At 42.3% G+C, this 23,691-nt stretch overlaps 2 long non-coding RNA genes across 3 annotated transcripts in view; one reads left to right on the top strand and one right to left on the bottom strand.

The window, feature by feature from the left end:
- The window catches only part of LOC310706700, a 28,888-nt gene extending 18,425 nt beyond the window's left edge, over positions 1-10,463 (bottom strand). Inside the window, exon 1 of one of the 2 annotated variants that reach the window (XR_014526085.1) lies at positions 10,206-10,463. This is a non-coding gene — a long non-coding RNA (uncharacterized lncRNA). Of the gene's footprint in view, positions 1-8,735; positions 9,447-10,205 lie in introns of those variants that run through there. The other variant, XR_014526086.1, reaches the window with a different exon arrangement.
- Positions 1,108-15,225, top strand: LOC310706725. Its single transcript, XR_014526119.1, has 2 exons — positions 1,108-1,630; positions 14,951-15,225. It is a non-coding gene; the product is annotated as an uncharacterized lncRNA (long non-coding RNA).
- The last annotated feature ends 8,466 nt before the right edge of the window (positions 15,226-23,691 follow it).

Consider the following 23,691-nt stretch of genomic DNA (forward strand, 5'->3'; position numbering starts at 1 on the left):
ACTTTCTCATATTACAGGGTTTTCCTTAAAATTTTCACTCTAAACCAAAACCTTGCAATTATGAAGACGCCAGGGACGTATGCTTTGTACGTACGTATGAGTCACTTGTTCTCATGGGACGAAGAAGTACCTTCTTGACATGGTGGGAATCATACCATCATTGTCCGATGAGTGTGACTTGTGACAACGTAAGCTCTGATCTTGCACGACATTTTCAGCATGTTTACATTCTCAATTGCGTTATCACTTTTCTACCATAAACAAAGAAAAGCTCCTTCTTTCTGACTATCCCTAGCTCTATCCACTGTAATCCAAAAACTGTATAATAAAGTCTTAACAAGTGGAACATTTTGTACAAATATCCAACGGTATGTCAATGATACAACTGTTAGTAATCCACAACTAAACTGAAAACAACCTCATTCTTTGGTTAACCTTGAATCTAAGCCAGAATTCTGGTGGTTGGGCTTAATTTTAGGTCTAAATCTTCAAACGTCCACTAGGATGTCACAGACTGAATTCCCATCCTATAGAGAGAAGGGCAACACCACCAAGACATAATAAAGGATGTAGGACCACCTAATGAATGTGTGGTGCCAGCCTACATACCTTGTTACTCACCAAGCCAAACATAGCCCAACAGGTGACAGATAAGCTCCATGGTTTTTCAATCCTAAGCAGGCAACAAAAGCAAGATACTTACTGATTCTCTTCTCTCTATGTATACCTACAACTGATTTGGTAGGTCATACACACAAACACAAATGTATTCACATCAATTCACATAGTGCTTTGATGTCTTTCAGACCACAGAGGAATTTGGTTAGGTCACTGGTTATAAGAGTAATGCTACAAATTTTATTTTTATTACAGAAAAGAATAAAAGTTTATTGAATGTGTTCCCAATTTCCATGTCAAGTATAATTCCATTTTCAGTATAATACTTATACTCCCCCCCCCCCTTAAAATTCTAATGCACAGCTATACAGCTACACATTTTGGGACATGGATGTCTGTTGGGTTGAAATAAACGACAGACGAATGGCAAGTGTCATATGGGAGTGTCAACTTCCCATCAGATGTCAAAGCAGAATGAGAAGACTGGACCCATTTTTGCTCTCTGGGTAGAATGGTTTCTAACAAAATGATAGCAAATATTTATTGTAGAGTCTCCTGTTTTCAGATTTAGAGAGGAGGAACTCTGAAGGGATGGTAAACAACGATTAATCCTTCTTTTCAAAGCAGTTTTAATGTACTTTGCAAAACAATCAAAGAAGGGAGCCTTGCACCTGCATTTTCATGCGCAAGCTGCCTGAATTGGATTAACAGATGAGTACTATGACAGAGCATCAGGTTCTTTACATAAGATGGAAGCAACCTAACGACATATGGATCCTATACGTCTAGATTTGAAAACTGTAATTTGCTTTATATGGGGCTGCATTTAAAGAGCCTTTGGAAACTTCTCTTGGTCCAGAATGTGGTAGCAAGGGTGTGTTGACTAGTGTTCCTCTTTGGCAGGGGTCCTCAAACTACGGTCCGTGGGCCAGATGCAGCCCACCAGAGTCCTGAACCCAGCCTGCCTGCAAGGCCCAAGGCTTGGAAGCAGCCTGGCGGAAAGAGCCCTGAGGTAAAACTGTGTGTGTGTAACAAAGCCCTGGTAACGCGGTTGCTACCGGCAGTGCCGGCTGCTTGCTAACGGCATGCTGCCCTTTTAAGCCACCAGAGGGTAGGATGGTGGCAAAAGAACCCTTTGCCTTAACCTCCTACCCTCCCCTCAGGCTGGCTCTGTGATCAACGGAGGAGTGCCTCGCCGGCCAGTTGCCTCCTTAACCTTCACACGGGACCCATGCGGCAGCCTTGGCAACCTTAAAAGTTAGGGAAACACCAAAAACACAGGCAACATATGCAAATAGAATTAGCAAGAAGAGAAGTCTGAATCACAACAGTTCATTGTACAAGGCAATCTCCATGTAAATAGTGGTGGGTTAATCCTTAAAATAAAGCTCTCCACCCAAACTTCACCAAGTTTGAAAATAAACTTCAATGCAGAGAAAGCCATATGCATGAGGAACAACAATATCAAAAATAACCCAGAAGAAATGAAGTATAAAGGTGAGGTATAGGTAACTATAGTATTACTGATAGTGCCTGTTGTGTGTCTGTTCTGGCTATTATTTTGAAACAAGGTGTTTTTTTAAAAAAATACATGAACAAGAGCATGTTTCTGGCACCTCTTTAGTCTGGCTCCCAACAGTGTCTGAGGGACAGTGAACTGGCCCCCTGTTTAAAAAGTTTGAGGACCCCTGCTCTGTGGGATCATTTAAAACCTTTTTACAATAGCTGCACTGGACCAGGAGACCTAAAGGGATATATTTCCCCACCCCACTCCCTCTCCCTTTCCTCTCCACCGCATGGCGGCTGAATTATGACAGCCTAAGAAATGGGGGGGGGGGGTTGCAGGTCTTGCCTACACTATGGACCTCCTTGCCTCAAAAGATCTGTTTAGTCCTCTTATTCCAGGAGGTTTGAGGTTTGTTAAGGAAGACCTCTTTTTAAGCTGTTTTACCTGCTGTAACTTGTCTGCTTTTTTCTTGTTAAACTGTTTTGTTGTATCATGGCATTATGTTTTTATGATTTGTTTTGTATACTGTTGGATTATTCTTAGTGGCTCCAATTTTGTAAATGCAAGCAGAAGAGTAGGATATAACTGCTATTAAGTATATAAAATTGTGGAGGTTTTTAAGCAGAGGTTTGTTGGCCATCTGTCATGGATGCTTTAGCTGAATTTCCTGCATTGCAAGTGATGGACCAGATGACCATCAGGGTCCCTCCCAACTGTTGTGTGTAAGTGGGAGGACACCTGTATTAGGATAAATTTGCACCAAAAATGCTGATGAATTTTAATGAGCACATTAAAAACAACAACCGTAGACAGATATGGAAATGTTAGAGAACTGGATTTAGAAAATGGAGAAACAGAGAAACTGAAATTGAACAGATCCACCCAGCTGATAAAGTCAGGGCCAGCACCAACCTTTGGCATAGTGCATCTGATGGATTCTCTGCCACTAATGACTTCTAACGGTGATGCTACTTCCAGGTCAAGATAAATCAAGATGGCAGACCGAAACATGACTTTGGCATGACTTCACCCAGTCTTTGGCATGATGAGTATAAACTCACAGATTACATGACCCGTTAAAAAACCACAGTATTTTTTGGTCTCAAAAAAATCCTGGGCAGTGGCAAGCACTCCCCGCTAGCTGTATATACTAAAAAATGGGGGAGCATCCCATTTCCCCTTTTCTCCTAATAAACCCTATACACACACACACACACACACACACACACACACACACACACTCTGTCTTGCACCTTGAGGACCTATTCCACTTATATCTGCAAAGCACTTCCTGCTTTGCATACCAAAGTGCCTAGGGGAGCAACTGCACAACTAGGAACACCCCTTAATATCTTGTCTAATGCAGGACTGGGACGCAGGTGGCGCTGTGGGTTAAACCACAGAGCCTAGGACTTGCCGATCAGAAGGTTGGCAGTTTGAATCCCCGTGACGGGGTGAGCTCCCGTTGCTCTGTCCCTGCTCCTGCGAACCTAGCAGTTTGAAAGCACGTCAAAGTGCAAGTAGATAAATAGGTACCGCTCCAGCGGGAAGGTAAACAGCGTTTCTGTGTGCTGCTCTGGTTCACCAGAAGTGGCTTAGTCATGCTGGCCACATGACCCGGAAGCTGTATGCCGGCTCCCTTGGCCAATAAAGCGAGATGAGCGCTGCAACCCCAGAATCGGTCACGACTGGACCTAATGGTCAGGGGTCCCTTTACCTTTTAATGCAGGACTAATCCTACCATTATACAGAAGGAGGCAGCTTCTTCAAGCAGTGGATACATGGGGAGCAGAGAGCAAAGGTGAGGTGTTTGAGGATCACCAGTCCTGAATACTCAAGCACCAATCTGCTTCAAATGGGTGGCGGGGGGCAGCATCATACTGTATTTTGCCCCAGACTTCAAACTGTCATGGGTTGCAAGACCACTTGAGAACTCAAAAGCTTGTTCACCATCTGGCTATATTTTTAGTTGGGGCTAATGAACATACTGTCCTAGTATGGATTTTGGAATTTCTCTGCCACTGTTTCCCTCCACAGGATGTTGCTGCATTTTTTTGAGGCATCTTTCAGAGCAAGTTTGCCTTCCACTGATTGCTTCCCATGGCTCTACCTTTTAGAGTGAGTTATTATGACATCTGGACCATCTGGCTCTGATTTCTATGACTCACTGGATTTTGGATTATTTTCATAGTCTGACAATTTGGAGGTCTAGCTGTGAGTGGTTAGGGTGTGAATGGGCATGTTTCAACATCTGCATTCCCCTTGTTTTTCCAGTTCTGTAGCTTCCCTTCCCCTCTCTAGCCTGCTCCTCTTACTATTTTTGCAGGTTGCAACTGGGAGTTTTCTTGGTTCAGAACTGCACACTTTTGGCACAAGTCAGTCATAAATCATTTACAACCACTCCCTTCTGGCAAGGGCGGTTTCCCACTAGCACTGCCGCTGGGAATCCAACAGATTTAGCTACATTATTCTTCATATTGAACTGATTTTAATCTTGCCTCGCTACAGATTTTCCACAAATGTAAACAAGAAGCACAGCTTAGCCCACAGCTTAAAACAGCATTTATGCATACATGGCAAGAAGTGCAAAGGCTGAGTATTCAGAGACTTAAGCTCCCCTATTCAAAACTGGGCCATGAAAACAACTCTCTAGGAAATGGAAACGATCCTTCAAAAATACTAACATTCATTCAGTTTCTCTAGGAGTCTCAAATCTGTGAAAGCCTCTTGTTGAGATGCCAAACTTTTCAGAAGAAGGGTCACCCTTTTTCCAGCAAAGAATATTGCATAGATGCTGCTATCCAAGTTTATATTGCACCTGCCTCTCTGGCAATTGGGATGTCCTCAACAAGCATGACACTAGGCTGTTCAGCTGCCCCGAGCTTGTGCACTTACAAGCACACATAGTATAATACAAGTATAATACACCTGAAGCAATTTTAGGAGGATGCTTTGGAATGCTACCCCCATTTGAAATCCCAAACTCATGCATTTATGTTGAGATTTGCTAAAGCAAACAGACAGGAAAAGCAAGCTTTGTGAGAACTGATCTCATTCCCAAGAATCATTACTATGCCAAGACATTGCAAAAGATAATGCAGTCTTCAGTGGCTTTGCAAAGGGGTACAAAATGACCCGAGAAAGGATGCAAAGCTTGTAACGGTTGGCTATGGATGATTCCCAGTGATGAATGGGATACTTGCCAAAGCCCCTTGCCAGACAGCCATCAGCAAAGCTCATTTTCTGCCCTGGGAAGAAGCAACAATGGGAAGGTGCAGTGAAAGTAGCACCCTTCACACCCTACCCCCAAGGATGAATCTCCAGTGTGCCTCAGAGAGTCAGCTAGTGCACAGAGGGCATAGCTGCACACCCAAGGAGGAGGAGAAAAACTAGGTCAGTTATGAATCATTGGAGATCAGTTGAGTTGACTCATTGCGGTGTCTGCTGATTATATGTGCTACTTTGGTGACTCTGGTTCCTTGCTAAGCTCTGCTGAGCAATCGTAAAGCCTTGAAGAAGCACGCTCCTTGCATTTTGTGCTATTAGAAGCTGCCTTAACTTTATTGATGGGGCACTCTGTTTCTGTTTAAATTGTGTACATTGCAAAACAAAAAAGGATGGGAACAAACATATGCAAATTTTAAAAGCAGAGCATACTATTTAAGGGAAAGACAGAGGAGAGATTGAGCAGGAGGGGCGGGGATCCCTCAGCTGGGAGGGGAGGCTTTGCACTGCCTATCAGAGTAGCCCCAATCTCAACTCCTACTTGCGTGCAAGCAGGAGGGGAAAGGAATCCCATCAGAGCAGCCCCACCCCACTCCTACTTCCGTGCATGCAGGAGGGGGTGGCGATCCCTTAGCTGCAGTCCAGAATATTTCAGCTTCACCCTTCGCATCCGTGCAGGCATGTTGTTTTTTTTCAATTGAGATGACTACATTGTAAAATCTCAGTTAATGTCAGTTGGTCTAAATCAGGTATAAATATATTTGGGCACAATAAGTATACTTGGTGTTATGTTCCTGTTCATATGTTGTGAACTTAAAAGTTGACAGACAACCTTTATTACTGCGTAATGTACGGTACTTTACAATGTTCCTGACATATATTTCAGCTTTCTGGATTCATTTGCATAAAATTGTTGCATAAAATTTGCATTTAATTTTAATGATTCTAAGAACGTCAGGCAAAATGGTCGGGCCCTGTGCATGTTCACTTCATCAAATCATGCCCCAGCTCTCATGCTATCTGTTGCTGCTGCTGCATGTTGTAGTCTCCATCATCTGGGGCAACAGATTGACAAAGGCTGCTGCAGAGTCTCAGGAGTTGAAGCAGCCCAGGAAAGGAGATACTAATAACAATGGAGAGTTTGTTTCTTTGAAGTTTGACCACAGTCATTGTTCCCTTCTGTCTCCTCAACACCTAAGTGTAAATGTAAGTTAAACCCAGAAATTTCTGTGAGGAGCAATCCTTAAAAACAGCTCAACAACTTTGGGGCAAAATCCTAAAAAAAGCCCAACAACTTTGGCCAGCCCTCATCAAATCAGTGGCGTAGCGTGGGCTGTCAGCACCCGGGGCAAGGCAAGTAATTTGCGCCCCCTAACCCTGAGTGAGCCAGGTAGGGGCAGAGAGCTGTGAGTGCGAGTGCACCCCCCCCAGATGTTGCGCCCGGTGCGCCCGGCCCCCCCTGCACCCCCCACGCTACGCCACTGCATCAAATCTGGCCCTCTTTGAAAAATGTTTGACACCACTGCCCTAAGCACTCCATGTAAGGACAGAGGAGAAGGAGTGGAGGAGGGTGGAGCTTTTTGGCTGACATATCTAGTGGTAAACCAGGCAGTAACTTTTCCAGGGTTCTGTTTTTCACTTCCAATCACAGTGCCAGTCTTCCTGTCACAAGGAAGGAGGAACTGCCTCTTGTCAAATGAGCACAACAACCTCTCCCCAGTGAACTGTTCTTTAGTCATCATAAACCCTGCATCAATGCATTTTGAAACGTTCAGGTTCCCTGTTTAGGGGGAACTGTACCATATATGCTGCTTTTATGCAAATCTCTCCCCAAACCACGGGGAATCCCTTTTTAGATTCCCCCTCATCAACTTTAAAGCTGTCCTGCTTCTAACACAATATCCCATACCTATCCTGAAATTTCACAAGCTTTTTATTACTTAGGGGCATCTCAATGGCAGAATGTTCTCATACAAATTACGTACAAAACAATATGGGCGGGGGAGGTAAGTGATTTTTTTTTTAAAAAAGGTGCATTTTAGAAGATTTCCAGAGTGATCCTAACCGTGTCTGCTCGGAAGTAACTCTTACTGAATTCAGTGGGGCCTACTCTCAGGAAAGTGAGGTTAGGCTCACAGCCGTAGATTTTGCCTTTTGGTTGCAATCCTAAGCATGACTTATTTGGAGAAAGGTCTAGTTGAAATCAGTGAGATATACCCTGAGTAAACATCTCGAGAATTGCAGTTTTAATGTGAAATACGGTGACATTTCTATTTGGGGAGATTCTAATGGTAAAGAGACAGGTTTTGTTTTATTTTCTTTGTTCAACGTTTGTGCAACCAATGTTTTGCTTCTGGTCATCCTCAAGAGAAAAGGAGGACAAGAACAATGGGCACATGCAATTCATAACACTGATTTGGTCCCATGTTGCTTGTTGGTGAGTCTTCAGCCTGATGTGCCTTTGTATCCTGAAAATCATTGTAACATCTACAAAAGTTTCCAGTCTTTGCTATTCTTTGTCTCTTGTAAGCAGATACTTTAGCAGAGCCAATTAATGTTTAAAATATTTCATGTCTAGATTAGCACAATGCGTTCCTTCAAGACTCCGAGTTCTTTTTACTGTGTTACAAACTAACACATTGGAAAAAGAAGCACTAATCCTGAAATACAGCCTTGAACTTCCCGGCTATTATCTTTTCCCCACTGTGGGAAGTTGGGAACTGATTATTTATGCCTGCATTTCCTCTCCTATGACTGTTATCTGCTTCCTGCTCTAATCCACAGAAATACGTTTCTGCTTATGTGACTGCTTATAAAACTTAGTCTTCTTAAATAAATGCCTTTGGTGCGGGGATCTTGCTTTTTCAGCAGCTGCTGAAGAATTTACCTGTTAAGCTGAAGATCTTAACATTTGCTTTTATGCTTCTCCTCATAGATGCCGGGCTAAAGACCTATATGCCAGACTGAACAGGGACCCACGACAACTAGAAATTATGCCGAGTTTTGAGACAGAAACTGCTGTCAAGGTTACCAGACCCCTCAGCCTCACTTGTGAACTGTCGTGAGACCTCTGAGTATGGGGCGGTAAATAAAGTCCAATAATAATAATAATAATAATAATAATAATAATAATATACCCAAGTTTAGGTATCTTTGCTTCCTTAACTTCCCAGTGCCAGCAATTCACTCAAAGTGCTTTGAAAAAGCCTCCTAGCACAGAGATGGACACCAGCACTTGAGAGTGGATGAATTATAAACTAATATTATTGGTTTATTAAAGGGATGCTATGAGAGAATACTGATAGTCGGGGCTTTTTCCCCCAGCCAGAGCTGACTGGAGCTCCAGCAGCTCTTTTTCTAGAAAAATAGCCCTGCTGGTACGTACATTGGGTACTTATTGACAGTTTCTGAAAAAACAAGAGACCATGTTCCCTAGCACCAGATCTCCAGCTCTTCAAGTGGCTTTTACCTCAGGCCAATTTTCCTGGAACTCCACCTCAGGCAATAACTCCCCAACCCAGTCCACTTATTGGGGATAATCTGCCTCTGTACCCCAAAACTCTACTTCTTGGACATTTTAGCCCATTTGTATAAACTTCCTCTGGTAAGAGGATAGCCTCTCAGGCTACCTCAGCCACCAACTCCTTTCTCTGATCTTCCCCAGATGAGTATTATTATTATTCCTTAATAAATGTCTATACTGCCCTTCATCCGAGGATCACAGGGCAGTTTTACAATGTAAAAACACAAAAATACATAACACAGATAAAACACTGGGCATTCTGAATAACACACGGGCCGTTAATATATATAGGCCTCAGTTTTCCCCCTGGTTTTATTCCTCACACTTTCCTCATCAAGCCCTTTATTCCCACCGACTTTCAGCAAGAACTACTGCGACAAAGGCTTACAACACCATAACAGAACAAGGCCTCGGACTCTGTAACAGAAGTCGCAGAACCTTTTATCCCTTCAGGCACAAATATAAACAAGTTTTATATCTAATTTCTCCACAGCCGCCCTGAGGGAGGAAGTGCATTTAAAAGTTGGACAAGTTGAGTGTGGCTTTCCTCATCCTTCTAAGAGCTCCATGAAGGAAAGGTGGGGTATTAATGTAAGAATAAATAATAAAATGCCTAAGTCAACTCTGCTGGCTTATACAGGACATGCCCACTTGTCGCTCCAAGTCAAAATCAAATCAAATATCTTTAATACGGTCAGTGACCAGGAAGCAATTTATAAAATATGACATTAAGAATAGTATTGTGCTACAAGTAGCAGTAAAAATATGGCCAATTCTCAGAATTGGTGCTTATATTTATGACCAGGTTTCGAGTTTTAAGTTTTTAAAATTCAATTCAGGAGTCGCTACTGTTTATTATCATTCTTTCGATGTTTACAGTTTGAACTCCTTTGTAGACATCATTGCTCGTCTTATTCTTGTTGCAATGTAACAGTACTTTGCCACGGACCTGTTAATTTCGGGCTCTTTGTCAGCTAAGAGTCAAAAACTCTGGAAATGTTTTGAGTTTGGTTATGGTTTCTAAAGAATGTCGCAACCAGTACTTCAGCACAAGCAGTTCTCATGCAGAGGGGGCATTTCATACCACATTTAGAAACAACTAAGAGAGGAAGTAACAAATTCCCTCTGCTTCTTTTTTAGATTATTTCCCTTTAGGAAGGTCAACAAGGATGCAGATCTTTGCATTTCTTGCTGACATATCCAAAACTTTCACAGAATCATCTTGGGTCAAGTAAACAATCTCTTTTCCTTTTTCGGGCATGCGATAGGAGACCATTTCTTTCTAAGAAGAAGGAAACTTCCTTCTTTTCTCCCTAGTATTGGAATACTTACCATGTTGGACTAGGGTTCACAAAGTGCACATCCTCTGCTCTCATCTGAACTCTCTGACTCCCTGAAGGCTCTTTTCCAGGAAAACAAAGGGCACTTCCACACTGACATTATTATGGGACTGGGATTCAATCGCATATCAGCCCATTTTAGATGCACAGTTATGGATGACTGGGATTAACAATTGCTGGATGCATTGTTGTATCATTTTCCTGCAAAAAATAAATAAATAATTGAGTGATTGCTCATTTCAACATATAGAGGGCCACCGGTTCCTCATTCCTAATCTAGAGATCTGATGGAAGGTAGTAGTAGATCTATACCTGTTTGTCCCCGCTTTATATTTGTAAATACAGCCAATAGCATCAAAACACCATAAGCCTCTAATGCTTTCTCAAATAAAGGAAACAATTCCTTTTTTATTCCAGTTGAGGCAACATTACCTTGAGGATCCAGGAATGAGTTTCACTCAAAAGGCAAGGTGAAATGTGAGGAGTGGAATTTGTCATTGCACTCTTCTCTCTGTGCAAGCATTCCTGGGGTGATTCCCCTTCTCTGTGGTGGACCTTGGGGTCTCAGATTTCAGTGGTGCTCTGTGCAATGCCAAAATTCGGTGCCCTCCCACCTCTCGCCTTACATTCTTCATCATAACTGCAGCACCCTCAAGGCTCTACCTACTCAATCCATTCCAGCCATTTCAGGAGAGCCGGGGGGCGGGCGGGCTGAGAGGTGGGGGAAAGCCCCCTTGCCCAAGCCCTTGTTCAAGGCTTCTGCCGGCAGGGCTGGTTAGGTGAAACCTGCACGGTGTGTTTTGTTTTGCATTGCACCAGGATTTTGGTTGGGGTTTTTTTTTGGGGGGGGGGGGAGGTTGCCCTAGGTCTCCCAAAGAGTTTTACAATCAATAAAAAGTTTGTAGTTAAACACAGAAATGTTGCAGACTGTTTCAGCGTTCCCATAACAAAATAGCAACCACTAACAAAAGTAATACCCAAGGTACAGCCGCTCCAGGCTTTACTTGTTTCAGACCTGGTTCTTGTGTACAACTGGATGGATTCAGTTTTGCTTCTTTTTTAAAAGGCAGGTACGTGTATGTAGCTTTCAAGGGCCTCTGGCTGGAAAATGGAATAGAAACAAACTCTTAACAGTCATGGATAGTGAGAGACCTCTAGCAAGGGATGTGCAAATATGTCAATTTTGGCTGTCCAGGTTTCCAATCTTTTCAGTCTTAAACTTTGTTCTTCATATTTCTGGAACAGTTTGACACACATGCACGCAAGCATGCACGCACGCATATACTTCATACAAATCCATCAGCATTTTAGTGTGGATTTCTTCTAGCATACTTATTTTTGTAATCAGTTTTGACTAATGCACTTTTTGCAAGCAATTTCCCTTAATAAAAATTAATTGTAGCTTGTCAATTTCACTACTTATATGCATTTTTGTGCACGCTTTACTCTAGTACATGCATATTTCTTGCTATACGTGGCTGGAGATCTGCATTGCACAATTTGGAAAAATGTGAATTTCAGAGGATGGTTGTGTTCCAGTTCATATATTGCTTCAAAAAGTGCAAATTTGGTAAGTTGGCCTGAATAAAAAAATCTCTCTCCTCGCTACCTCTAGAGTAGCAGAAGCACGTCTCCCAATTGCTCGGGCCTGGAAACAAATGGGACACATTCTTTGTGTAACACCTTGTGTATCTACTCTGCCCTATGGGTCGGCGGGTTTATGGGAAGGCCCACTTCTGAATGAAAGAACACATGTTTTGTTTCCAGAAGACCTGAGATTCACCTCTTAGTATTGTCAGTTAAAGGGATATCATGGGAGCAGGGCTTGGGAAGAGTCTCTGTCTGAGACCCTGGAGACCCAGCTAGCGTAAGTGGTTTGAGGTTAGTTGGGTCCCTGTCCTGGCTCTTTATATGTTGCAACTTTTCTGTGGGAGAGCATGTGCTTCGCAAGTGTAAGGTCCTAGGTTCAGTTCCTTGCATCTCCAGTTAAGACAGGGACTTAGGCAGCGTGACAGACAGCTGCAACCTCAGACAGCTGTTTTCAGTTAGACATGACAGCATCGGGTTGGAAAGACTAATAGTCTGATTCAGTGAAAGGAAGGTCGGCACTGATGCAGAAACAGGGAGAGAGGGAATGTTATGTACTGAGTTGAATAGGATCCAAACTGCAGCAGTCTGATTGGTCCTAGAACAATAGGATTCAGAATGCAGCAGTCTGATTGGTCCTAGAACAATAGGATTCAGAATGCAGCAGCCTGATTGGTCCTAGAACAATGCAGCAGTATGGTTGGTTGGCAGGAACCACCCAATCCTGCTCCAGATAGAAGTGAATCCACAACCTGATTGGCTTACAGTAGAATTCCGGAATTAGCCAATCATGTGCAGCCCATTGTGTAAATAATGTATATAAAGCAGATACTGTGAGGGGACTTTCATTCACTCCTCCTCACCACTATGAGCTGAATAAAGAGCATGCAATCACTTTGCGACTCTGAGTATATTTCAGGGAACCTCAAAAGTAAACTGGAGTTATGTTCGATTTCACCCTAGTTGTGTCTCCTCTAAAACAAACACATAGCTTAGTGCAGGGGTCCTCAAACGTTTTAAACAGGGGGCCGGTTCACTGTCCCTCAGACATTTCTGGGGACTGGACTATAGTTTGGAAAAAATATGAACGAATTCCTAGGCACACTGCACATATTTTATTAGTGGCGCACACAAAAACAGGAAAAACAATACAATATTTAAAATGAAGAACGATTTTAATCAACATAAACTTATAAGCATTTCAATGGGAAGTATGGGCCTGCTTTTGGCTAATGAGATTGTCAATATCCGGTTCCATATTTGTCACTGCTAGTTGTAGCAAGTGATGTAAGTGTTCATCAGTTAGTTGGGATCTGGTTGGAGATTTCAGATGCTTCATTCGGGGAAAAGTCTGTTCACAGACATAGGTGCTGCCAAAGATGGTTGCAATTTTGAGCGCATGGTTCCTGAGATTCAGATATGACTCAGAGGGGAGAGATGCATAGAAATTAGTGAGAATGAATTATGTAGGGCATAATTTCTGCACCTAAATTTCTGCCAGTGCTGTGGCAAAGGGATCTACTATCATTCAAATAACTAGATTAAAATTATGTGAAAACATGACGATAAAAAAACAGCATGCAATAGAAAACCTTACGTGGGCAAGTTTCAGATTTAAGCAAATGATAAGGCAAGGCAAGGAGCCCTGTTTAGGGAATGATTTAATGACTGATGTTTTAATGCATTTTTAATCTTTTGTTGGAAGCCTCCCAGAGTGGTTGGGGAAACCCAGCCAGATGGGTGGGATAGAAATAATAAATTATTATTATTATTATTATTATTATTATTATTAAGGAGGTTAAAACTTGGTACTCTGTTTCTAGTTTGATGTAGGTGCTGTGAGTCACATGTATAACTGCTAACAATGCATTTTAACATGTTTCCTTTGTTCACTGTCTATTTCTGTATGCTGATAAAGAGGTGCCAGAAACATGCTCTTTCTCATGTTGTTGTTGTTTTTAAAAAAACCTTGTATCAAAATAATAGCCAGAACAGGCACACAACAGGCGATATCAGTAATAATATAAGTTACAGATAGGTAGCCGTGTTGGTCTGCCATAGTCAAAATAAAAAAATTCCTTACAGTAGCACCTTAAAGACCAACTAAGTTAGTTCTTGGTATGAGCTTTCGTGTGGATGCACACTTCTTCAGATACCTGAAGTGTGCATGCACACGAAAGCTCATACCAAGAACTAACTTAGTTGGTCTTTAAGGTGCTACTGGAAGGAATTTTTTTATAGTAATAATATAAGTTACCTATACCTCACCTTTATACTACATTTCTTCTGGGTTATTTTTGATGTTGTTCCTCATGCATATGACTTTCTTTGCATGGAAGTTTATTTTCAAACTTGGGGAAGTTTGGGTGGAGAGCTTTATTTTAAGGATTAACCCACCACTATTTACATGGAGATTCCCTTGTACAATGAACTGTTGTGATTCAGACTTCTCTTCTTGCTAATTCTGTTTGCATATGTTGCCTGTGTTTTTGGTGCTTCCCTAACTTTTAAGGTTGCCAAGGCCGCCACATGGAACCTATTAAGGAGGCAACCGGCCAGCGAGGCGCTGTTCCAGCGGGCACGGAGCCGGCCTGAGGGGAAGGGTGGAGTGGAAGGGTTGGCATAGAGGAAACCAGTTGGTTCAGGACCCTGGCAGGCCAGAGCTGGCCTGCGGACCGTAGTTTGAGGACCCCTGGCTTAGTGCTTATTTTTTCAACCACCTTTCAAAGGTAATGAAGTCTCCCTGTCCCTTTATTTTATGACGATAGTGCTGCTATCAATATGGGGTGGGGAGCAAGGAAGAGAGCAAATGTTGTGTCTGATATCCTTGCATGTCAATGGATGAGGTCAGCATCCCTAGCCAAAATAAAAGATCTGGAGCAGTGGCGGAGTTAGCTGCATGGGCACCTGGAGCGGCCGCCATGCCGTGCACCCAGGGGGTGGCGGAGTGAGCCCCCCTGGTGTGCCTTTTTGTCACCCCCCTCAGAGATGACACCTGGGGCGAACCGCCCGCACAGCCCCCCCTTTCTATGCGACTGATCTGGAGGTATTTGGGGGAATAGTACACCATGATGACCGAAAGAACTTCGCTGTACTGATGACGTCTACTAAACTGCATGGTCTCTGAATAATATTTTGTTTCCTTTGTAGGGTTATGGCATTACATTTGTACCAAACCTTATGGTACAACCGCCTTTCAGGTTTACAATCCTGGGTTGTGGTGAGAGAGGCGACTAACTTGTGACATATAAACTGTTTGGCTAAGTTAATAACAGCACAAGCTCCTCCATGTTTACTCAAAAGTGGGAATGAACCAGAGACATCCGTAATACATTCCAGACTTTTGATCTAACAGTAATTATAACAAGTCTGCTTCAATATTTCGTGTCTGTTTTCTGTGTGATTACATTTAAATAAATTTAAAAGTACAGATGTATGAATCTGTTAATTCAAGCTTTTTTCACTTTCTCAGTTTGTCATATTTCTGCATCAGTTTGCGATTAAAAAAAAAGTCCCCATGAACATTTGTCAGCAATTTTGGGAGTGACACCAGCCATGGATCAAGTGGGGCACTGGCCAAGGACCCAGGAGCTCTGAGGGGGCATCTGACCCCAGATCAACCACAATCTGCTGACTGATTCCTGCTAGTTCTAACATTAGACAGTGGACTGTTCCGACAAAGGTCTTCTTTTCTACTTGGGATAGTTTTGTGCTGCAGATTTCACCTTTAGTAAAATGCTAAACTTCTTAGTCATATATCAGAAAGCACATACCTAGTGGGTTGCTGTGGTTGTTGTTGTTGTTGGTGTTTAAAGGTGCACAAATGTGCCACAACATTGCATTCTTTGCTGGTGCTCATGTGCTAAAGACAACTTATGTCAACAGCTGCAATGTTGTTCTTGCACACACACAACCCTCTTACCTTCATTACATGTAGATAGGAGATCACAACAGTGTTGCTGAAACGTTACTTTGCAATGGCTAACGTGGTTTCTTATTTATTTGACTTCTTGTGCAGAAAGTCTCTCAGTGATTAATTTCCTGCACAAATAAATTACTGTCTGAATGTTGCCTCGTGAAGGTATGTTACGATAATTCAGGTGCAGGGAAGAGCGTACATAAAACGTGTTTATAGCAAACAGTTTTGTCATCGTGCGTATGGCTTGAGGTTGCCTCATGTGAGTGATTGCATTGGTTTGAGTCTGTTCACCCAAATTGCATCAGTCCATCTCCATTTGCCACGGTCATACAGCTTCCTTTGTTTATGCTCAAATGCCTAGTAGTTTAAATGCAGTTTATGGAACTGCGGTTTTACGCTGAGGCCATCTTCTTGCTACATAATTGTGGGCTGAGTTTCTAAACAAGCTAGGATGAGACTTTGAAAAACTCTTCAGAATGAGTGGGTGCTTTCGTAGGCCCATTCTGGTTCATTTCCTTTTTAAGAAAGCACCACATACCACAGGGTTCAGATCTAATTGGGGATTATTACTATCATTATAATAAAAAAGCTTAGGGATTGTTCCCTCACTTTCAACCAATCACATACAAACTTTCCACCCTCTGTATATAAAATGCTAGGCTTTATTCACAGTTTTCTTGATTAAGCTAAAGGTCAATTTTTTAATTTTTTATTTAAAATATTTATTAAAGGTTTTAAACAATATAACACCATAGACATACACAACCCAAAAAACAATAAAAAACACCATCACCAAAATACAAACAAAGAAAAAAGAACGGACAACCGACAAAAAAAATATATGAAAAATATAAAACATAGTTAACCTCATAAACCAAATGTCCATGACCTTCTTTTCTGACTCCCTCACATCTCCCTTTTCTGTGTTCCCATTTAGACAATCATGTTCAGCAATACTTCACCTTCTCTCAAAACTTGTTTTAAGTTGTACGTTTCAACTATTATGTCTCCAATTTTACCCTTTGTTTTCAAATATTTAAATATTTAAGTTTGACATAATATTATTCAAATTTCACCTTTATTCTTATAGTTCAGTTATTTTCATGTTCCTTTCCGCTAAGTCACTAATGCCATGTTATCTTTATATCCTGCATCATTCTAACATTCATACAATTTACAATACTTTTGCAAATAGTCCTGCTAAAGGTCAATTTTTAAAACCTCTTAGCTCCACTACTTCACTTTTGAATGAACTGATGAATAGACACACTTCTCATAACTGAAGCCATATTTGCTATGATGTATTATAGTAATAGGAACTAGGGTAGAGTGGGGAGAGAGAGAAATATTCAAGGCAGACATTTCTCCTAACAAGAAGAGGGAGCTGTTGTGTGTTAACCTGCAAGGTACTTCAAAAAGCACCCATACTCAGGTTTTAATAGTGGTAAGCAAAGTTACTGAAATGTAAAAAAGTGATCAAAAGGCAGATGACTGATCAATAGACAGTCTATTATATGCCTAACAGTACAAACTGAGCTCATGGCTTTTTGTTCTTTGCCAGGCATAGGCAAACTCGGCCCTCCAGATGTTTTGGGACTACAACTCCCATGATCCCTAGCTAACAGGGCCAGTGGTCAGGGATGATGGGAATTGTAGTCCCAAAACATCTGGAGGGCTGAGTTTGCCTGTGCCTGTTCTTCGCTCTTTGTACCTGGGAAGTGCTTGGGCTCCCTTCTCTTTTTATAGCAGTTTCTTAAGACTTTCCAACTCTCAGCCCAACTGCTGTCATGTTCCATAATAACAATAACAATATCCATACAGGGTGTCATAGACATCAAGTTGGTGATCGAAATAAAATTATCAATAACATCGCATGATGAAGAACACATGACAACTAACAAATCAGTGAATCGGATTGCTAAGTCGGCTGAATCAGTCCTCAGGAAAACCTTGGGGGTACTAATATGTTTTGAGCAGGCAGGTAAACGTTGATACCATAGGCACCTGCCTGATTTTTACTGGGGGTACATTTCAAAGAGCAGGTGCCACAACCATAAAGCCTTGGTTTTTGTAGACATAAGGTGAGCCTAGACAGCATCCTAAAAAGCAGAGACATCACCGTGTCAACAAAGGTCTGTATAGTTAAAGCTATGGTTTTCCCAGTAGTGATGTATGGAAGTGAGAGCTGGACCATAAAGAAGGCTGATCGCCGAAGAATTGATGCTTTTGAATTATGGTGCTGGAGGAGACTCTTGAGAGTCCCATGGACTGCAAGAAGATCAAACCTATCCATCAGCCCTGAGTGCTCACTAGAAGGACAGATCGTGATGCTGAAGCTCCAATACTTTGGCCACCTCATGAGAAGAGAAGACTCCCTGGAAAAGACCCTGATGTTGGGAAAGATGGAGGGCACAAGGAGAAGGGGACGACAGAGGACGAGATGGCTGGATAGTGTTCTCGAAGCTACCAGCATGAGTTTGACCAAACTGCGGGAGGCAGTGGAAGACAGGAGTGCCTGGCGTGCTCTGGTCCAGGGGGGCACAAAGAGTCGGACACGACTAAACAACAACAGGGTGAGCCTCAGAAGCATGTAGCACTGCTAAGAGTGTTTCTCCTGAGGAACATAGTGTCCAAGCAGGGTGCACAAGGTAAAGTGATTCCAAAGATAATTTGATCCCAAGTTGTTGAGGGCTTTCTATGTTAAAAGCAAGACCTTGGTCTGGTACGATACTGACATCAAGCACAGTTCTTTTCAGCAGCGGTGTTCCATGTTATCAAACGGATGCACCCTTCAGCAATCTCATTGCAGTAATGTTGCTCCTTCAAACTTGTACACCTTTGCTAAAATACCCTCTGTTTATTTCTGCATTAGTGTATTTCTTCATTCCACTGGTAAATGAGCATGGAAGCATGTTATGGCTACTCTTAGAAACCTAGAGCCTTCCAAAGCTCATTCTAGTGTGTCAGTGATAAGCAATGGAACTCTCACAGCCCAAGATTTCATCCCATGGATGGCTTTGCATGTTCTATGCTGGGGTGTTGCTCTCTACGATCAGGTAAACTTCATGTCCTGAGTTTTGGTTGTTAAATGTGAAAACATCTCATTTTTAGACTCAGGTTGCCTTGACCTACATACTTGATGTACCAACCAAACTTTGGCTTTCAAAGTCATTCTGATTTACAATCTGGTTTCCACCCTTCAAATTCCACTGAAGTTGCTCTCACTGAGATCATAGACTGCATTCTTGTTATCCGATCTACAGGTATCTATTTTGTTCTTGACCTGTGATACAGCTAATTACTCTGTCCTTCTTGGCTCTCTCCTTGTTTTGGGCTTCCATTCCTCTGTTCTTTTCTACTTCTTCTCCTATTTGGTTAGGGTTGCCATATTTCCAAAAAAGAAAAAAGAAAAAAAAGAAAAAAAAGACCAGGACACACCAAAGTTGTTTAGCTTTTTTAAATACAAAACACCAAAAAACCTGTGATTTTTCAATTGGCTTGCCTAAGATCCAGGACAACGCACCATAGGAAATTCCCCCTGGATGTCAATTCCGCCTTTGAAATCCTGGTTATGTCCAGACATATGGCAACCCTATATTTGGTGATCACGATTCAATATTTCTAGAAGGGAAGTTGCTCAGCAACCTTCCTCTGTCTGGAAGACCCACCAAATCATGGCTTTTACTTCCACATGTAGATGGCAACAAACAATGTCTCTCTAGCCAGTCTCACCTCGCCATTAGCCTGATGGATAGATCAATGGATACAGAGGGAAGAATTGTACATTATATTATGGCCTAAACCTACAATATTGGCTGTGACTTTTCTGAGGTAGGACAATCTGTAAAGATGGGGAATAGATTACACTTAACTGATATAATCAACTCTAAACTATTATACAAACCTGCTTAACATTTGATTGTATAATTTACATTATATACACACATAATGTTTCTTAGGGGATGGGGTTATATCTGGATTACCGTATTTGGTTCTGCAGTGGTACCTCGGGTTACATACGCTTCAGGTTACATACGCTTCAGGTTACACACTCTGCTAACCTAGAAATAGTGCTTCAGGTTAAGAACTTTGCTTCAAGATAAGAACAGAAATCGGGCTCCAGCGGTGTGGCGGCAGCTGGAGGCCCCATTAGCTAAAGTGGTGCTTCAGGTTAAGAACAGTTTCAGGTTAAGTACGGATCTCCGGAATGAATTAAGTACTTAACCCGAGGTACCACTGTAAGTACTCTCAGAAACTGAAAAATAAGAACTAAGAACTAAGAAGAACTAAGAAAGAAAGGAAACCTCTCAGCATGTGACGTGAGCCATTCTGGTTCTCCTTTGTCTCCCCGTTTCCTGCTAAGCTCTGGAGAAGTGGAAGCATGTTTGCACATGAATCATGGCAAGTTGTGACTATAATGAGCATAGGTGCGGAAATGAGAACAGCCATTCCCAAAGCTTCCAGTTCTCTGGGCAGCAGAACTGGTGGATATCCTTGAATTCTTCCCTGAATGCCAAACAATACTCGGTAAGGTTGCCTGTTTGTCATAATAGCATAATACCAAGCACACACAAAAATATTTTCTGGACTTCATGGTGGAGAAACCGAAAAAGTACCTTCAACCACCTGTGCAAACATTTTACATCAAGAAAGGTAAAAAGAGGAAGAGGGAAAGGAACTAGAATGGAGCAGAGTATGTGGATTATTAGGAGTCCTGGGCAAACATTTCATCTGTGCGGAGGATCGTGCCTGCTGGTCCAGCCCTATCAAAATCTTTATCACTGGTAGTGGCTGGGACAAACAAGACAAGAGTGTAAAGCAAATTCATGGAGGATTAGACAAATTCATGGAGAGCAAGACTATCAATGGTTATTAGCCACAATAGCTATGTTCTACGCCTGACCCACTGCCTACACTTACAGAACAAACCTTTCTAACCAGGAATACGTCCCAGTGATTTCAAAGAAATAAACAACTACCTGATGTTTACAAGACATCTGAAGGCAGCCCTGTTTAGGGAAGTTTTTAATGACTGATGTTTTAATGTATTTTTAATCTTTTGTTGGAAGCTGCCCAGAGTGGCTGGGGAAACCCAGCCAGATGGGCAGGGTATAAATAATATTTATTATTATTATTATTATTATTATTATTATTATTATTAATTCCCAAGTCTTATAGTAGAGTTAAATGGGTAACACTTTAAAGCCCTAAATGGTTTGGGGTCCAAGTTTTTGCAGGGGCGCTTTCTCTAATCCCAGTCAACTAAGCCTTTAAGATCTGCTGAGGAGCGTCTTGAGGTCCAGCCCATGAGGATGCAAACTGGTGCCTTCTCTGTGGTGGCCCCTCAATCATGAAATTCCCTCCCCATTGAGTTGTTTGTTGTCATCCCCTCCCCCGACATTTTTGGTGCCACCTAAGTGCACTTGCTTGTCCAAGCCGTCAGGAAAGGGTGACTGTTGCTAATCCCTACTTGAAAGGAGTTATTGTCATTTTGCCATGTGTTTTTAATGTTTTGTAAGATTGGACGGTATGCCAATCACCCTGAGCTCCTTCCAAGGAAGGGCAGGGTAAAAATAGAACAAAACAATTAATTAATACTTGGTAAGACTAATGACTCATAAGCACTTCTCTTTTTACCTTTGCTCCTTCTTCTTAATGTAGGGTCCATTCTTGAGTAAAGCACAGGAATGGATCTGCATAGCTGCTTCTCACACGCAAACCCAGAGACCATGTGAGAGGAACCAGAGAATCCCACACGGTCCACTGGTATGTGAAATAATTGCCTCATCATCAGATCCCAGACAATCCAGAGCAATATGAGAAGTGGCTAGGCTTCTGTAACTCCCATGGCACTGGGGTAATGTAGGAAGAGGATTCAAGAGTTCTAGGAAAGTAGAAGTTGTAATTCCTGCCAGGTGACAGCAAAGCGTACCAGATTATGATTAAAAGATGAGGAAATGGGACCCAAGCCCTTAAAAGGGATCAGACGGTCAGCTTCCTCAAGATGAACCAGCTCCCAGCTATTTATTTAGAAAAAAACAAATATGAGCAATCTTTAGTCCATAACTTTAAAGACAACATCATAAGCTTATTCCCAAGGGTCACCACACTCTCATTCGAACCCATTATGTCATGGGTCTCTGTAGCACCCTGCAATTCCAGGCAAACTTTTGGGGAAAGTAATTACTAATATGTTTGTGGATTGCCCCTTAAATTATGTTGATGTCATGTTAGTACGGGACGCAGGTGGCGCTGTGGGTTAAACCACAGAGCCTAGGACTTGCCGATCAGAAGGTCGCGGTTCGAATCCCTGCGACGGGGTGAGCTCCCGTAACTCGGTCCCAGCTCCTGCCAACCTAGCAGCTCGAAAGCACGTCAAAGTGCAAGTAGATAAATAGGTACCACTCCAGCGGGAAGGTAAGCGGCGTTTCCGTGCGCTGCTCTGGTTCGCCAGAAGCGGCTTAGTCATGCTGGCCACATGACCTGGAAGCTGTACGCCAGCTCCCTCGGCCAATAAAGCGAGATGAGCGCCGCAACCCCAGAGTCGGCCACGACTGGACCTAATGGTCAGGGGTCCCTTTACCTTTACCTTACATGTTAGTACAAGTTGCCCACGTGCATGGCAGCACCATAAGACTGCTCAGCCCATTACGCTAAAATCCTGCCTTCCCCACCACAGCTGAACCTGAACTAGAGCAAAGGTCTAAATCCTCGCAAGGAATATACTGTAATGCAAACAGCTAGTTAGGAAGAACTCTTTCAAACGTGAGTGTATTTCAGCTGGTTTGAACTCGAACTGCCCCTTCTTTAATGCAATTTATTATTATTATTATTATTATTATTATTATTATTATTATTATTATTATTATTATTATTTCAACTTATAAACCTCCCTATAACCAGAGGTCTCAGGGTGGTTCACAACAAGACCACAACATATAAAATCAAACGCCCACCATCCATGTTACTTTTGATATTGCTGTTCTTTCAACAATTTATATACCGCTCAACACTGTAGTTTCTTAATAAGCGTCAGCTCTTGATATGTGCAAAAATGAAGGCTAATTCTAAGGCTCAGATACTACAGAAGCTTCTAGAAAGGCTGTTGCTGTTTCAGCTTAAACATTTTTAGGGGAGAGAGGAGGATTCTTGAGTGTCTCTTAAAAGCAATTTAGGAAGCACCCCTTTCATGAGTAATTCCCAGACTATTCCTGGGCACATTAGGGGGGGTCACAAGAGATTAATTAATTAACTAACTGACTAACAGCTCTCCCTCAAATTGTGTGCCTCCACTGAGAGTGGGCACGACTCAAGTTCTTAAGTTATTTTTTATATATAAAGGAGCAGCAGAATTCTTAATCTTCAGAGGAGGGCCGCCTGCTCTGTCTCTGCCTGAATCTCTGTATTGGGTTTGCCACCTTTCAGTGAAGAGTCACACCTAGAGGAGATCCATAGCAGGGCACTGCTCTTGCTGTCTCACCGATGGGGACAGGGAATAGTCTTCTCCCATTGTTGGTGAGGTTTCGGGGCTACCTTAAGACCTAGCAGGTGTTTACTGGGATTAAAATGGAAGAGTGGGTTCTCTGCTGCACTGTTTTAATTGACTGATTGTTTCGATTGGTTGGTTTTTAAATTGGTTTTGCTGTTGCTTTAATGAATATTGTAAACCAACTTGCGATCTTGTTATGTGAAAGGAGACATAAAAACAGAGTAAATCTGCAAGTGAGCAAGAAAACAAGCAATTCATAAACCAGGGGTGGTTAGACCACAGCCTGCAGACCATATTCAGATCCACAAGAGGCATAAAAGGAAACACTTTTGGGTGTAAAGGTGTCTTCCGTCCCCCCCCCCCAATTTAATTTGGTGGGAAGTGCCTCAGCTGAAGTGAGGAGGGGACTACCTTACCTATTCCTCCCAAATGTCATGAGCTGCAGGTCCATGTGACCAAGTTCCATGTGGACTCTGACGGCAA

This window comes from Podarcis liolepis, assembly GCF_965112155.1.
Source record: "Podarcis liolepis genome assembly, chromosome: 5".
NCBI classification, from domain to species: domain Eukaryota; kingdom Metazoa; phylum Chordata; class Lepidosauria; order Squamata; family Lacertidae; genus Podarcis; species Podarcis liolepis.